This window comes from Marmota monax, unplaced genomic scaffold, assembly GCF_021218885.2.
Source record: "Marmota monax isolate L192 unplaced genomic scaffold, Marmota_monax_Labrador192_F-V1.1 WCK01_AAM20220418_F8-fsc00227, whole genome shotgun sequence".
Lineage (NCBI taxonomy): Eukaryota > Metazoa > Chordata > Mammalia > Rodentia > Sciuridae > Marmota > Marmota monax.
Window position 1 is genome coordinate 756,690 of NW_026695208.1, and position 17,654 is coordinate 774,343.

Genomic DNA, 17,654 nt, shown 5'->3' on the forward strand with positions numbered 1-17,654 from the left:
GTTTATGCAATGCCAATCAAAATCCCAATGGCATTTCTTGTAGAAATAGATAAAGCCATCATGAAATTCATATGGAAAAATAAAAGACCCAGAATAGCAAAAGCAACTCTAAGCAGGAAGTGTGAATCAGGCGGCATAGCGATACCAGATTTCAAACTATACTACAGAGCAATAGTAACAAAAACAGCATGGTACTGGTACCAAAACAGGTGGGTGGACCAATGGTACAGAATAGAGGACACAGAGACTAATCCACAAAGTTACAACTATCTTATGTTTGATAAAGGGGCTAAAAGCATGCAATGGAGGAAGGATAGCATCTTCAACAAATCGTGTTGGGAAAACTGGAAATCCATATGCAACAAAATGAAACTGAATCCCCTCCTCTCACCATGCACAAAAGTTAACTCAAAATGGATCAAGGAGCTTGATATCAAATCAGAGACTCTGCGTCTGATAGAAGAAAAAGTTGGCTCTGATCTACATATTGTGGGGTCGGGCTCCAAATTCCTTAATAGGACACCCATAGCACAAGAGTTAATAACAAGAATCAACAAATGGGACTTACTTAAACTAAAAAGTTTTTTCTCAGCAAGAGAAAGAATAAGAGAGGTAAATAGGGAGCCTACATCCTGGGAACAAATTTTTACTCCTCACACTTCAGATAGAGCCCTAATATCCAGAGTATACAAAGAACTCAAAAAATTAGACAATAAGATAACAAATAACCCAATCAACAAATGGGCCAAGGACCTGAACAGACACTTCTCAGAGGAGGACATACAATCAATCAATAAGTACATGAAAAAATGCTCACCATCTCTAGCAGTCAGAATAATGCAAATCAAAACCACCCTAAGATACCATCTCACTCCAGTAAGATTGGCAGCCATTCTGAAGTCAAACAACAACAAGTGCTGGAGAGGATGTGGGGAAAAGGGTACTCTTGTACATTGCTGGTGGGACTGCAAATTGGTGTGGCCAATTTGGAAAGCAGTATGGAGATTCCTGGGAAAGCTGGGAATGGAACCACCATTTGACCCAGCTATTGCCCTTCTCAGACTATTCCCTGAAGACCTTAAAAGAGTGTACTACAGGGATACTGCCACATCGATGTTCATAGCAGCACAATTCACAATAGCTAGACTGTGGAACCAACCCAGATGCCCTTCAATAGATGAATGGATAAAAATAATGTAGCATTTATACACCATGGAGTATTATGCACCACTAAAAAATGACAAAATCATGGAATTTGCAGGGAAATGGATGGCACTAGAGCAGATTATGCTAAGTGAAACTAGCCAATCCCTAAAAAACAAATGCCAAATGTCTTCTTTGATATAATGAGAGCAACTAAGAACACAGCAGGGAGGAAGAGCAGAAGGAAAAGGTTAACATTAAACAGAGACATGAGGTGGGAGGGAAAGGGAGAGAAAAGGGAAATTGCATGGGAATGGAAGGAGACCCTCATTGTTATACAAAATTACATATAAGAGGCTGTGAGGGGAATGGGAAAAAAAACAAGGAGTGAAATGAATTACAGTAGATGGGGTAGAGAGAGAAGATGGGAGGGGAGGGGAGGGGGGATAGTAGAGGATAGGAAAGGTAGCAGAATACAACAGTTACTAATATGGCATTATGTAAAAATGTGGATGTGTAACCGATGTGATTCTGCAATCTGTATTTGGGGTAAAAATGGGAGTTCATAACCCACTTGAATCTAATGTATGAAATATGATATGTCAAGAGCTTTGTAATGTTTTGAACAACCAAAAAAATAAAAATAAAAAATAAAATTTTCTAAAAAGGTTTGCACTACTAGCTCTTGTGTTCAATCCACAGTACTGGGGTGGTAGTGGCGGCGGGGGGGGGGGGGTAGAATAAAATGAAGAAGAAGAAGAAACTTTTATTTGAAATATAACCTTGTTACAAACTAAGAAAAATATATTTGGTCTCTGTCCCCAGTTTCTAGCAGGGAGCTTCTAAAACCTTCGTAACTTTTTGAATGATAGGAACATCGTTTGTTATAATATATTATTTTTCTCCCCAGTTTTTTTTTTAAATTTTTTAGTTCTAGATGGACACAATGTCTTTATTTTACTTTATGTGGTGCTGAGGATCAAACCCAGTGCCTCACACATGCTAGGCACACGCTCTACCTCTGAGCCACAACCCTAGCCCTTGTCCCGTTTTTGAAATGGTTCAGGAGCAATAAAGCAGAAAGAGAGTGTCTTTAATTGTTCATAACAAGTTGAGTTCAACCACATGCCTGAATTTATATTAATAAGGCAACCTTTGTCACCCCTCTTAGCACGAGAGGGTTGGCTGCCAGAGGAACATGTGATTAGCAGGTTGATACTTTTAAACCCTGTCTATTAAATCAAACTCAAACTAACTGTAAAAGAACTTTATTTTCAGTCTTAGAAATTGCAATTGGATAGACACAGATTCAAGATAATTCTAGATTGGTGTTCTTAAGGAGGCAGGGAAAGTGGTAACCTTTTATGGGTAAACAGCGCTGAGTTATCATAAAACAGTAAAAATTTCTTTTGAAGAAACAAATATTGAGTGTTGAGAAAGATCAGGAGCTATATGATATAAACCACATAACTGGTAGAAGCTCAAAGAATGTACATACATAATAGAAGGGTCAATAAAACCAGAGTCCAGGGGCCAGGGATGTGGCTCAAGCGGTAGCGCGCTTGTCTGGCATACGTGGGGCCCGGGTTCGATCCTTAGCACCACATACAAACAAAGATGTTGTGTCCGCCGATAACTAAAAGAAAAAAAAAAAACAGGAGTCCAATAACCTTCTGACAGGCATATCGAATCTTTCTATGGACACTATATAATTATCCCATCATTCCAGACATGTGCAAAAGGTCAAGATAACCCAAGTCTGTATTGCGAGGCAGCAGTCTGAGATGTGCATCAGTTTTCGTCCCTTAACGGCCTTCTGACTCCATTTTGAAATACCTTCAATGTTGTTTTCATAATGATTTCCTTTTTTTTTTTTCCCATCCAAATCAGACCTCTCAGGAAAGAAGAGTGGCTAGAGATTGACTTAATCACCATCAGCTAATGATTTAATCAGTCATGGCTCTAAAATGAAGCTTCTAGAAAAACCCTATAAACTACACGGTTCAGAAAGCTTCTAGGTTGGTAAATGAATTCTCACATTGGAGAATGGCATGTGTTCAGAAGAGATGTGCTATACTTGAATGCATCACCCAAAAGTCCATATATTGGAATCTTAATTCCCAAATTCATGTTAATAGGTATGGAAGTGGGGTTTGGGGAAGTAATTAGGATTAGATGAAGTCATGAGGGTGAGGCTCCCCATAAGAGGAAGAGACCTGAGCTAGCACACTTTCTTGGGCTCACCATGTTATGATGCAACATGAATTTCCTCACCAAATGCCAACAAATTGATTTAACTTTCCAGCCTCCAGAATCATGAGCTAGATAAACCTCTATCTTTATAAGTTACACAATTGCATGTATTTTGGTATAATAACAGAAAAGGTACTAAGAAAATGAAGGTGTGGAGCCCTTTCTCCCACACACCTTGCCTTCCTTATATATCTCTTTCATTTGACTTCCTAAGTTGTATCCTTTTTTTTTTTTGGAGAGAGAGAATTTTAATATTTATTTTTTAGTTTTTGGTGGACACAACATCTTTCTTTGTATGTGGTGCTGAGGATCGAACCCGGGCCGCACGCATGCCAAGCGAGCGCGCTACCGCTTGAGCCACATCCCCAGCCCAAGTTGTATCCTTTATAGTGAACAAAAGTAAATGTTTCCCTGAGTTGTGAGTCATTCCAGCAAAGTATCAAACCTAGGGGTTGCAGGATCCCTAGTTTATAGCTGGTTTTTCAGAATAGTTTCAGATAACCTGGGACTTGTTGATCTGAAGTAGGGGCAGTCTTGTGGTATTGAGACATTAACCAGAGAGTTCTGACCCTGACTGCAGGAAGACAGAGTTTGAATTGAATTGAATTATAGGATACCCAGGTAGCGTAAGAAGATTTGGACAATGGCACAATGTAAAGCAACACATTTGGAAGTACTCTCTGAGAGGGTCTGGGGGCTTAGCTCAGTGGTAGAATGTAATGCCCAAGGACTTGGATTTAATCCTCAACACTCCCCTCCAAAAGTATTCTGTAAGTGTATAGGAAAATAGTTAAAATTTCCTTTTACATTTTTACACATACAGAAACAATGCACAAAGTTGGGTACTGTGGCATGCATGTGTTGTCCCAGCAACTCAGACCTAGGAGTTCAGGGGTAGCCTGGACAACATAGTGAGACATCATTTCTAAAGGAGGAGAAGACAGTAGAAGAAGAGGAAGAAGAAGAGGAGAAAAGTGCACAGAGCACGAATGAACTTACACCTTAATAAAAAATCATGATATGAACCTGTCTATGTCACCCATCACCCAGGTGAAAAAATAGAGCACTATCACTATCTCAGAAGCCTTTTCCACATCCCTTCTTCTTCTTCTCTCTTTTTTTTCCCTTTGGTTTTACTGAGGATTGAACCTGGGGCTTTACACAACCTAGGCAATCATTCTGTCACTGAGCTATATCCTGAGTCCCTTTTTCATTTCATTTTATATTTTTGGTACCTGAAATTGAAACCAGGGATGCTTAAGTACCGAGCCACATCCCCAGCCCTTTTAAAAAAATTTCTTTGAGACAAGGTCTTGCTATGTAGCTTAGTGCCTCACTAAATTGCTGAGGCTGGTTTTAAACTTGCAATCCAAATGCCTCAGCCTCCAAGAGACACTGGGATTACAGGTATGCACCACCAAGCCCGTTCCTTTTTTTAAAACATTTTTTTAGTTGTAGATGGACATAATGTCTTTATTTTTATTGATTTACTTTTATGTGGTGCTGAGGATCGAACCCAGGACCTCACGCCTATGAGGCAAGCGCTCTACCACTGAGCTACAACCCCAGCCCACAAAGCCTACCCCCCTTTTTCATTTCATTTCATTTATTATTTGGGTGGGTACCAGGGATTGAACTCAGAGGCACTCCACCACTGAGCCACATCCCCAGCCCTATTTTGTATTTTATTTAGAGACAGGGTCTCAATGAATTGCTTAGCACCTTGCCATTGCTGAGACTGTCTTTGAACTCATGATCCTCCTGTCTCAGCCTTAATTTTATTTTAAGATATGGTCTTCTATAGGTTGCTGAAGCTGGCCTTGAACTTGTGATCCTCCTGTCTCAGCCTCCTGAGTAGCTGGGATTACAGGCAGGCATGGGCCACCATGACCAGCATCACATGTCTCTTCTTACTCAACTAATCCATTTTCACATCTATTTTTTCCCTCCTGGTACTGGGGATTGAACTCAGGGGCATTTTGCCACTGTGTTACATTCTTGGCCCTTTTCACATTTTATTTTGAGTCAGAGTCTCATTAAGTTGCCTAGGCTGACTTCCAAATTGAGCTTCTCCTGCCTCAGCCTCCTCAGTCACTAGGATTACAGGCATGTGCCACCATGCCTGGCTTAATATGTCATTTGAATAACTAATAGAGGTGATATATTTCAATTAGTAGGTTATTGTTCAGCAGATGTTTGATCCCCACACATTCACAATAACACTATCTTGTCCTATCAATGCTGGTCTTGATCATTTGATGTTTTTTAACCAATGTAATGTGGGCAGAAGAGACTAATTCTAAGCACAGGCTTTAAGAGGCACCACATTTCTGATCTCTGACACAAGGAGAATGTGAACCAGGTAGCCATTGTGCCTTTATCTTCAACTCCAGAATGAGACATGAAACAGACTAAATTGACAAGCAGCATGAACTGCAGTTGCTCCAAGTGTCTCACAAACTTTCCAGGAAAAAAAAGTGAATGCTTTTTGTATAGACCATTAAGTTTCTGTTGGCTACACAGCAAAGGCTAACTAATACAATAATTATCTGGTAAGTCTCAACAAAACCTATAGGAATTAACTCAGGTTATTACCTGATAAATTCATTTAATGCTTTGTCCACTTCAAATTTAAGATTGTTATTAACCGTAGGAGAATATTTAACTCCGACACACATTCAATTAGAAACTTCCTGGTCTGTGGTTTCTTGATACTTCCTTGATCTATTTCAAGATATTACTATTTTTAAGGCAAGGAAATCGGCAACTACAAAGCTTTTTACTCAACACGTTTTTCAGAAGAATATTGTGTATCCCTAATGTCCTTAGTGCTTACTTCCCACTCTCAGTGTTTTCTTGCCTTTTTGTATTAATTATAGTAAATTTTATATTATATAGTATCAACTTTGCACATTTCATTCATAAACTTGAAAAAAGGTATAATTTTCCTTTTTATATATTTGTAAGAACAACATAGAATAGCTTACACATGTAAAATTAAAGGATAATTGGTGAAAATTAAAATTAGAAGTACTGTGAAATTTCATTTTATAGAAAATTGAGATAAAAGGCATATATACTTTACAAAGATTCAATCATCTGTGCAAATCACTTAAATTTATTGATTAATTATTTTATGGAGTTGGGATTAAATCTGAGTCTCATACATGCTAGGCAAGCACTCTTTTACACCCCATCCCCTAAATTTAAATCTCACGTTCCCATGGAGAATTGAACAAAGCTCCCTCTCTTCTATAACATAAAAGCTCTAAAATATTCTAAAACTGTTCATCTAAAGGAGTCCACTGTCTAAGAGAGTGAAACTTATGAAGCTAATTTGCTCATTCAGCTCAGCTGTTCTGCAAATGTTTACTGACTGTGCCTTTTATGCTCCAGCTGACTCTGTATATCCAAAGACCAGCAAGACTCAGTGAGATCACAGACATGTAAATAAAACTGGTGGGAGAGCTGGTTCCTTATCTTGCTGGCCCCACAACTTGGAGTCAGTGCTATTATACTTACTTATATTATTCATTGGGCGTTAAAAGACTAATATCCTTAAGGTCATCAGAATTGTTTCCAGGATCCCTATGGATACTGAAATCCAGGGATGCTCAAGACCCTTATAAGAAATGACAATAGTGGGGCTGGGGTTGTGGCTCAGAGGTAGAGTGCTCGCCTAACATGCATGAGACACTGGGTTCAATCCTCAGCACCACATAAAAATAAAATAAAGGTATTGTATCCACCTATAACTAAAAAATAAATATTTAAAAATGACATAGTATTTGCATATAACATAAGCACAAAGTCATATATACTTTAAATCATCTCTAGATTACTTGTAATACCCAATACAATGTAAATATTATGTTAATAGTTGTTTTACTGTATTGTTTAGGGAATAATGACAAGAAAAATGACACAACCATCATAGGCCTAACTATGTAATACATGATCAATGTACACAAAGCATGTACTCTACTATTGAGCTACATCTCCACAACAAAATACTGAGTTTTTAAAAAAGTATTTTTTAGCTGTCAATGGACTTTTATTTTATTTATTTATATGTGGTGCTGAGAATCGAACCCAGTGCCTCACACATGCTAGGCAAGCGCTCTACCACTGAGCCACAACCCCAGCCCAATACTGAGGTTTTTGAAATTAAAAATTCTGCCTGGTGTGGTGGTACATGCCTGTAATCCCAGCGACTCAGGAGGCTGAGGTAGGAGGATTTCAAGTTCAAGATTAGCCTCAGCAACTTAGTGAGACCCTGACTTAAAATAAAAAATAAAAAAAAGAAATCTGGTGATGTGGCTCAATTCGTAAGTGCCCCTGGGTTCAATCCCTGGTACCATAAAAAAGAAGAATAAAATTCTGTCCAAGTAGTCACAGTGGCATGTGCTTGCAATTTCAGCTACCGTGGAACTCCAAGGTAGGAGGATCACTTGAGCCCAGGAGTTCAAGACCAGCATGAGCAGCATAACAAGTCATGGATCTCAGTTTAGGAGAGGATAATACAAGATGATCCAGGGAACAGTCTTACAAACATTTAATGAGTCAGAGCAAAGCTGTAAAACTTATAAATAAAAATATGAAATAAATTATAGAGTTTTGGCAACAAACAAGACAGTCACATTCACTTTGTTTAATAACAGTGCACACAATTTCCTAGAATTAATTGTCTAGCCATTTATTCATTCATCATCTCATTTATTCACTAGCAGTGCTAAGGGCAGGCATTATTTAACGAGTGCTTACTTAATGAGTGCCTACCATGGGAAAGCCACTGTGCTTGGCACTAGGAACACAAAGAAAAGTCTTCAACTCTGCCCTCAAGGAGTTTATAGTTTTGTTGGGGAATATCAATAAATAAACTTAAGTAGCAATGGTGAAATGTTAGAAAAGATATTTGTACAATGGGTACTGAGAGATGAGAAAGAATACCAAATTGCACCTAGGTTTTGTCACAAGGGGGTTTAGGGAAAGCTTCTTGAAGGGGACAAATAGGCTTTGTTCTGAAGGATTAATTGGATTTAGCTTGGCAAAGCTCCAGTGTAATAAATAGCATAAATAAAGCTGTTCAAGACACAGAAGCACTTTAGACTGGCTTGAATGAAGTACAAGAAATGGAGAAAGGCAGTAGGTAGAAATGAGATTGGACAGGTAAGCAGGGATAGGAGAATGGACCAAAATGAAAGTGATTCCAAAGACAGGAATGTAACATGGTGTAATGAAATCTGTTTTAGTATAGCTTCATGGAGCTTAGAACAGTGTGATGAACTGGGAACCATATGACCAAAGAAAAGGCATTCAAATTTAATTGGAAACAAACAAACAAACAAATAAATTCCCACTATGCTAGTCAAATAAAAACAGCCAGTTTTGTGACTGGTGGTTAAGTTAAAGGGTCTTACAAGATATCTTAAGGCTGGGGTTGAGGGTGTGTAGCTCAGTGGTTGAGTGGTTCCCTAGAGACCCTGGATTTTAAATAGAAGTGTAGATAATCAGATTTTATTTGAGATAAACTGGTAGCATTATAGAGATTCGGTTAGATGGAGACAAGATTGTGGCTTGGGAAATAAGTTAGGTGACTACTGTAGTATACACTACTTGGAATGATGGTGGCCTGAACCAAGACAATGGTAATACCTAGGAAGAAGAACTGGATAGAGAGCTATGGACTAGAAATAAAGAGACTCTGTAACTACTGGAGGTAAGGGGTTAAGAAGACAGGGAAAAAAAAATCAAAGTCATTTGTTACAAAAAACATTAAAATGTAAAGGCTTCTATTGATTTGCCAAAGGCTTCTAATAGTAAATTCAAATTAAGTCAAATCAGTGGACTGAATACACAGAGATCTTCAACGTTTTAAATCATTTCAAAATATAGTTTTAATATAATTTAAGATTTATCTCATGGCAATCTGAAATTAAACTTCTGAGATTGTTGTAAATTATTTCCTTTCTTGCTTTCTCTTCCTCTTTCTTACTTCCCTATTTTATCATATTAATTAAGAAAAAAATTTTATAGGGCTGGGGTTGTGGCTCAGAGGTAGAGCACTCGCCTAGCATGCTTGGGGCATTGGGTTCGATCCTCAGCACCGCATAAATATAAAATAAAGATATTGTGTCTACCTATAACTAAAAAATATTAAAAAAATTATTTTGGTGGTACTGGGGATGGAGCTCAGGGCACTGCATGCTAGGCAGACGCTTCACCATTGGTTAGGTAGCCATCTTGTCCCCTTCTAATCCAATCTCTACAATGCCACCAGTCTTTTATAAAAGTATGATTATGTATTCCTTTATTTAAAATTTCATAACAGCAGTCCAGTAGCGTTAGTATAAAGTCCAAACCCCTTAATTTTATTTTGAGACAGGGTCTTGCTAAGTAGCCCAGAGTACCTTCAAGCTTGCCATCCTCCTGCCTCCACATCCAGCTTCTAATTTATTCTTTAATATCTTAAATTTAGTATGCTAAATTTTCTCATCAGAAGGTAACTTTTCACCAGGAGAACCCTGGGGCCTCTGAATATCTAAAACTTGTCTCCTCTTCAGAATCTTCAGATTTTTTGAAATTTACAAATGGTTACGTATAAACATTATAAATGTTGTAAAAAAGGGTCATTCTCCTTTGTTACTTAGCTCCCCCGCATCCCGGCAGAGACTTTTAACATCATAATCAATTATTTCCTTTTCTTAAAAGTTTCATTTCACCTTAAAGGCGATATACGTTTCCGTTGTAACTTAAATTTGCAAAAGGCACTTCGTACTTCATTTTAAAAGATGACTCACTGATGTGTCGCTTATAAGGCCAGTAAAATTAAATAACCAGAAAGGGGCTCTAAACACTGCGGTGGGGAGGGTGGAAGCGGAGGGCAAAGAAATGCAAAATTTCCATTTCTGGCTTGGTCCTCCAAAGGCCAAACAGCAAGTAGCTATTCAGGAAGCTTACTCCCTGCGTCAGCCTGTCCAGCCCAAGTCAGCCGGGATTCTGCTGAGTATGCAGCGGTGCTTTCCTGTGCCACCACACAGCCAAACTCCCACCCGTTCCCGGGCACCTGGGCCCTGAGCCCCCAGCGCAGCGAGCGGTCTTGCCAGGCGCAGCGCGGTGCGCCCGGGTCCTCGCCCTCTCGGAGCAACTTTCTCTCTCCTTGAACTAATTCTTGCTGTTGCCACTGCACAGTCCGGGCATCCAGTGTAAGGGAACCTGCTTTGCTGGGACCGGGAACAATTACCACTGCAAAGGACGCCTTTCCGCGGGGTGGCAGAAGGGTTCCCAGTTTGGCCAGAGGCAGTCCCTCCCAACGCCGCCAAGCGCCCACCCAGCTACAGAGGCTGGGCGCCCAGCCACCCTGGCGAGCCGAGGGCGGGGCGGCCCAGGAGCCCGAGCCCCCTCCCGGAGCGCGCCCCCGCGTCCGGCGGGCCCGCCCCGGCCCGCGGGCCCCCGCCCCCTCGGGCGCTCCGTAGCCGTGACGTGCGCGCGGCGGGGCCGGGGACTCGGAAAGGCGCCGGCCGGCGGGCGGAGACCTACCCGGGATCTGTCCGAGCAGGAAGCGTGCGCAGCCTGGCCGCCGTCGTCGCCCGGTCCTGGTGCCTGGCTGCGTCGTTGCCCTCGTCCCTCAGCCTCATCACCCCTCACCACGCCCTCCAGCCTCACCGGCGACAGGTAGCCCTGCCACCGCGCACCTGCCTTCGTTCCCTTGCCGGTGAGTGTGGCGCTGCCTCAGCTGCGGGGCGCCTCGCTTGCCCGGGCCAGGCTCTGCTCCGGGGCCTCGTCTCGCTGCCCCCGGTCCGAAGGCTGGGCTCACCTCCCGAGTCCCAGGACGGGAGGAGCAGGTGATGGGAGGGCCCGGGCGGCGCCGCTCGCCTTGGTGACACGGTGGTTCTCGTTTCTGCAGAAGGACAATGAGAGTCTTCTTTCATGGGTTTATTATCTCCAAGGTACCTTTGTTTCTTCTCTGGCTCCCAAGTAGAAGCCGAGCACTCAGGTGTCCACTTTTCGCTTGAACACTCCGTGATAGTTTTATTTTCTCATTTGTAAACACGCTTAAAATTCAGTGCAGAAAGAGTGTGGTTTGTTTGCAGATGAGAAGATCGAATGATACCATTAATAATTTAGTCATGTAGGAGACCATGTTGGGATTCTGTAGAGCTGTATTTTTAGTCTTTAGGTAGTTCGGTACCTTGAGTATTTACTTACGGATATGGTCCTGAACAAGAACTTTATCAATTTCCAAGAACGCCTTAAACCGATTAAAATGCTCCAACTTTGGGTTTTCATTTTAAGTAAGAAATAATTTGACACGATTAATGCTAGAACAACCGTGTCAGAAATATTTTCCTACCGTTTCAAAAGACGTATTACATTTTCTCTGGCATACTGTTATGGGAGAGAGATGCTTAAATCCTAATGTACCAGTATTATTGGATAGTTAGGAACACTGCTCCAACTTAGTAGACTATGATGCATCCGAATAAAAGTTTCATGCTGTTATGCTTTGGTGATATAGATGCAATATGTCAAAATACCTTTGGAGTTTGAGAGTTTTAAAACCTCCTAAAGTTTAGCTGGAAATATCTTCACACCATAAGATGTGCATCTTGAACTTGGACTGGTAGTGGTCATGGTACAAAGGTTGGCAGCAAAACAGCATTTCTGTACAAATTAACTGAACTTCATACATGTTGTGGTTTTCCAGTTGGAAAATGTTTAGCGAAAAAATTACCTTAGTGCCTTCTAGCATTAATTTCAGCAATCGTCACAAATAATGCAAAGTGGGCTGTAGCCAGAGCCTGAAACAGTACAGCCGTTCAGAATAGCTCACTGACTTCAGCTCATTTTGAGGATTTTTCAGTTCACAGGATTACATGCACAGTATTAAAAAGGAGTCATTTTAGTGTAATGCAGATTTGCTCATTGCATTTGTATTTTCTTTGTGACATGTTATATATTATTCTTTAAGCTTTTAAAGTTACATCTGTGTGTGTGTGTGTGTCTGTGTGTGTGTGTGTGTGTGTGTATCTGTGTCTGTGTGGTGCTGGAGATTGAACCCAGAGCGTTGTGCATGCAAGGCAAGCACTCTACCAACTGAGCTATATCCCTAGCCCTGTTTTCAAAAATTGATTGTAATAGACAGAAATAGAAGCATGATTGTTAAAAGATTATTATGATTAAAAGTCACATAGTATATAAAACTATATGGTATTATAATATACATTTATTCTTTATTAAAGCCTAGAAACATAAATTAGAAAAATTAAGTTATAATATTTAATGCAGTTTATTAAAAACAAAGATCATAAACCATAACCTATGTAGCTTATCTGAAATGGATTTTTCCCTGTTTGTGTTTATGTGATCAAGTTTTAAAATAACAGTGACCAGGAAATCTGAGAGAGGCTGAAGGCTCTTTTCTCATCCTGTTGTGACTTTGCCTGGAGTCTGTGGTGTATCATGTAGCCCATTGTTTAGACATCTGGGCTGTATCTGGGTTCTAAAATGCAGCTTTCTTTAGAAAGGCTTAAAGATTTTGACCATCTGAGGTTTAAATAAATATAAGCACTCAAACATTTAAAAAAAATGAACCGAATATATATAGCCTTCTGTTAGTAGTCCAACCTCTATCTTTAATATGTAAAATGTTAGTTTTAAAATGTTTTCAGGCTTGAGGTCTAGCTCAGTAGTGGAACACTTGCAGTGTGCTGGAGGCCTTGAGTTTAATCCCCAGCATTGCAAACAAAACAAAAAAACACCATTTTCTAACCTCTGTGAAATTTTGATTTCTCTATATTAAAGTATTTTATTTAAAAAGAAAAGATTGAAAAAAGTATTAAAATTTAATAAATCTCATACAGTTTTGTTTGTGATCCCCATTATGAGATAGTTGGTAATACTTTTTGAACTGGTAAGATTTTAGTAGTGTAAGATTTTCATCCATTTATTAGGCCAATACAAAGTAATTTTCCAGATTGGTGGTCAGAGGAGAAAATTAAGACTCAGAGAATAAATACTACTCAAGGTCATGTAGCTTAAGAGGGGCAAAGTTTGGATTGTTATTTGAGTCTTTGGATTGTGACAATCCACCAGAACAGGTTGCCTTGATTTCAGATCACTTAGTGAACTGTTGAAACAAACCTGCAGAACTGGTATGGAGGTTTGAAGAAGTCACCCAGGAGTCAATGTGACAGGCCATGAATGTGGTTCTGGAACTAATTTAGAATTCTGTGTCTCTTAGTTCTCAAGGTTATAGCCTTGAACAGTGACAGGATGCTGCCTTATCATCTCTTGTCTAATTCCTGAATGTTATACATGTTATGTGCTTTTTATTTTGATAGGTTGATGGGAATCAGAATTAGGCTGTAATCAAACATTGAATTTCATTATAGCCAAAATGAATAGTATAAAGTTCCTGGTTAAGATAGAACTTTAAAATTGTCCTCAAATGAGATAGATAGTTGCTCATAAATGTAGCAGCTATCTTGTAAATACTACTTAATTAAAAAATTCTACATAATTTGTGCTAATCTTAGAGGAGAACCTGTTTTAAGTCTTCATTAAATCATCACCTATATACACTCCTAGGACAAATCTTTTTTATTGTTCCTGTTTACTTCACGAATTTCCCTTAAGCCCTAATAGGACAAAATTGAGCACATAAAGCCCCTCTTTTATAAGAAATTAGGAGCCATACTTTACAGCAGTAAAGTATAGCTAGATAAATGAACAGAAAAATGGACTGCTGAATTTGGTGGCTAATTTTGCAGGTTGTTTCCTTATTTGAACTACTAGGAATTTTGCTTCTCAGGATACTCATTCAAATGTAAATACAAAACTGTTATCCAATGGCTTAATATAAATTATAAATAGATAATCTATGACACTTACATCTACTTTTTTGGGGGGTAAGTAATTAAGACTTAGAGTACATAAGCTTGAATTCAATTTTTGAGGCATTATATAATGTTCAGAGGTATGAGGATCTTTTGTATTTAAAACAGTTGTGGGGCTTGGGATGTAGCTTGATGTATGTAGGAAATTATTTCATGTATCGCACTTGCCTAGCATGAACAATGCAAGTTCTGGGTTAGATCCCCAGCACCAAATAAATAAATAAATAAATAAATAGACAGTTGTGTTTTTATTTGATGAATTTTAGTGTATTGGCAATAATATGAAAACACAAATGTTAGAAATAAGTATTAGAATATCTTTATGTTTAAGGTTTTCAAAACTGAAGTTTTTTTCTTATTGTTCAGTATAAGAATGACATAATGGTTTAAGAAATGACCTTATATCCACCAAATTTTTTTTCCCGTGGGTTCTGAAACCTAGGAAGTAAAACCCAAAGAAGAAATCAGGCATCCTTAAAAATCTTGCTCTTATTAAGAGAGGAAGTAGTTTTCTGTGCAGAAAGCATGTGTCAGATGAAACCAAAACATTAAAGCACATTAAGCACATTCCTTCCATGTATATTCACACAGGATGAATATTAACATTTGTGCTGAGTAATGTGCACAAAGGAAACTCCAGACAAAAACACAGGTATCTTTTGTGTTTGTTCTTACTTGTTATTTTATTTGAAAGCAGCCAGCTGACTAATGTTTACAAGGTGAGATATTTTGTGTGGTAGAATTTTGATTTCTAATATATGTGGATGAGAATCTTTTTCAACAAATATTTAGTGATAGCCCACTGTGTTTCATAAATGATTATAAGTTCCTCCCTACCCTGGTAGATCTTTGTGTGTAGAAAATAGGAAGCATGGCAAAGATATATGAAGGTAAATTGAAACAATCCATTTAAAATCTGAAGATGAGCTGGGCACAGTGGTGCGTACCTGTAGTCCTAGGTACCCGGGAAGCCTGAGTCAGGAGGATAATTTGAGTCCAGGCTGGGCAACATAGTGAGACTCCATCTCAAAAAAAAAAAATGTATAAACTTGAAATTGTTTATGCCAAAAGTTAATACCTTTATATTTATATGACATTTTATTGTTTTGGAAATCATTTTATGTACACTTGATGAAGTAGATGTAATAAATTTATTGCTGTTCTACAGATGAGAAAATGGAGACTCAAAACATTAAACATTATTTAAAATTAAATAACTTGCTCAAGGTCATATAGCCACTTTGATTCATCTCTGAGAATAGAACCTTTTTCTGCCATAGTAGTAGGCTCTCCCCCTATACTTCTCTACTTCCTATGTTTGTTAGGATTATTAGTCTTTTTGCAGTGACTTATTTCATTTTATGTCTTTAACTCAGATAGTTCAAGAAGTTCTAAAAAATCAGGATCACTAAATTTTGTAACAGGTTTGTTTTTAATAGAAGGCAGGAGATGGGCATGACACATCATTTATGGAACTACTTTAATTTTATTTTTATATTTTATTTTTTAGTTGTAGTTGGACACAATACCTTTATTTTATTTATTTATTTTTATGTGGTGCTGAGGATTGAACCCAGGGCTTTGTACATGCTAGGAGAGCGCTCTACCACTGAGCCACAACCCCAGCCCAACTACTTTAATTTAAAAAAATATATATTTTTAGTTGTAGTTGAACACAATACCTTTATTTTATTTATGTTTATGTGGTGCTAAGGATAGAACCCAGTGCCTAACGTGCGCTAGGCAGGCGCTTTACCACTGAGCCCCTACTTTAATGTTTTTAGTAGACTGATGGACTAAGATTGGTAATTAGCTTTTCTAATTAAAATTAGTTAACTAAAATCAGTTAGTTAAAAAAGGAGAAAAATGTTCTGGATAAATTTTAAGAACAATTTTGATTACTTGGCGTATTAGAACTGATCTGCTGATTATGACTTTTTTTGTAAGGACTCAATTAAGAGTTGGGTTGTGTCTATGATGGATACTTTATTCCTTCATTCATTTAAAACATATTTAAGTGTCTGCCAGAGCTCAGACACTATTCTGAATGCTGCGATACAGTGAGTAAGACCAAGTCCTTGTGCTGAGTGACATTGTATTGTTGTTTTGAATTAAGTTAATTATAGACTCTTCATACTGGTATGTAATCAACAGGGCTGACCTTAAAGTTGAGAAATAGACAGTTGTCAAAGTGGTACAGTTTTAAGACTGTTGAAAGACTTATTTTCTCTAAAATATCCTGCTTGTCAGCTGTCTGCTGTAGGTGCCTCTGTTGGATTATAACACTGTTACCATCCTGCTCCTGATAAATAAGTATGTTTCATTATTTATCACAGTTTCAGGAAACAAGGCTAAGAGAAAATAAATGGGACCTTGGGCTTGTGTTGATGTTGTAAGGGTAAGAAAGGGTTGGCAAAGCATAATTTTAATAGTATCTATTGTTTATTCAACTTTTGCTATGTGTCAGATATAGTGCCAAGCAATTATCTTATGTATATTAGCTCAGTTAATTACTAAGTCACCTCAGAGACATAAGAGGCATTATAAAAAAAAGCCCTTTTTTTTTTTTACAGTTTAGGAAGTTTAGGCAGAGATGTTAAATTTGCAAGATCATAGCCATCACTTGCTATCACTGGAATTCAAATCCCTCCTGTACTTAGTATGCAGTAAATACTCATGGGGAAAAACTCAGCACAGATTTCTGGTTCTACTATGTGAGACAGGTCTTATAAGTGAAGAACTGAAAGGTGGGAGGTGGGGTAAGTCCTGAGAACTTGCTGGATGAGTGATGGAAATTGGAGGGGGTTTGACAGGACCCTGCTTGGTCTACAGCCCTGGAGCTCCAGAGTTGCATTTAAGTACAGATGTCTGGTTCATAGGTAAGAGGACAGGCATACCTAAGTGGGTCTTGATTTTTGCCACTCTGGGTTTCAGCTTTTTCATCTGTAGAATGGAGGCAATAGGGGTTGGAGGGGAAGGGAAGGGACATGGGTTATTAATGATGGTGGAATGTGATGATCATTATTATCCAAAGTACAGGTATGAAGACACGAATTGGTGTGAATATACTGTGTATACAACCAGAGATATGAACAATTGTGCTCTATATGTGTAATAAGAATTGTAATGCATTCTGCTGTCATATGTAAATAAAAAATAAATTAAATAAAATGGTGGCAACAGTATTACCTATCTGCTGTGGTTCTTCGAATGATTGAATTAGATAGGGCACATATCACACTGCCTTGCACATAGTTAATGTACATTATTGTTGTTACGTTACTGTTTTTTTTTTTTTTTTCAGATCTGAATTTGCTTGTCTTTGTGATTCTAGAATTGGCAGCAGTCTAGACCAAAAAT

At 38.6% G+C, this 17,654-nt stretch overlaps 1 protein-coding gene across 6 annotated transcripts in view; it reads left to right on the forward strand.

Moving 5' to 3' along the window:
• Positions 1–10,894: 10,894 nt before the first annotated feature.
• The window catches only part of Myo6 (myosin VI), a 155,883-nt gene continuing 149,123 nt past the window's right edge, over positions 10,895–17,654 (forward strand). For 3 of the 6 annotated variants that reach the window (XM_046430437.2, XM_046430439.2, XM_046430440.2), the window contains exon 1: positions 10,896–11,110. The gene's annotated coding sequence lies outside the window, so the exon portion shown is untranslated. Of the gene's footprint in view, positions 11,111–11,169; positions 11,346–17,654 lie in introns of those variants that run through there. The other 3 variants (XM_046430436.2, XM_046430438.2, XM_058574522.1) reach the window with 2 other exon arrangements.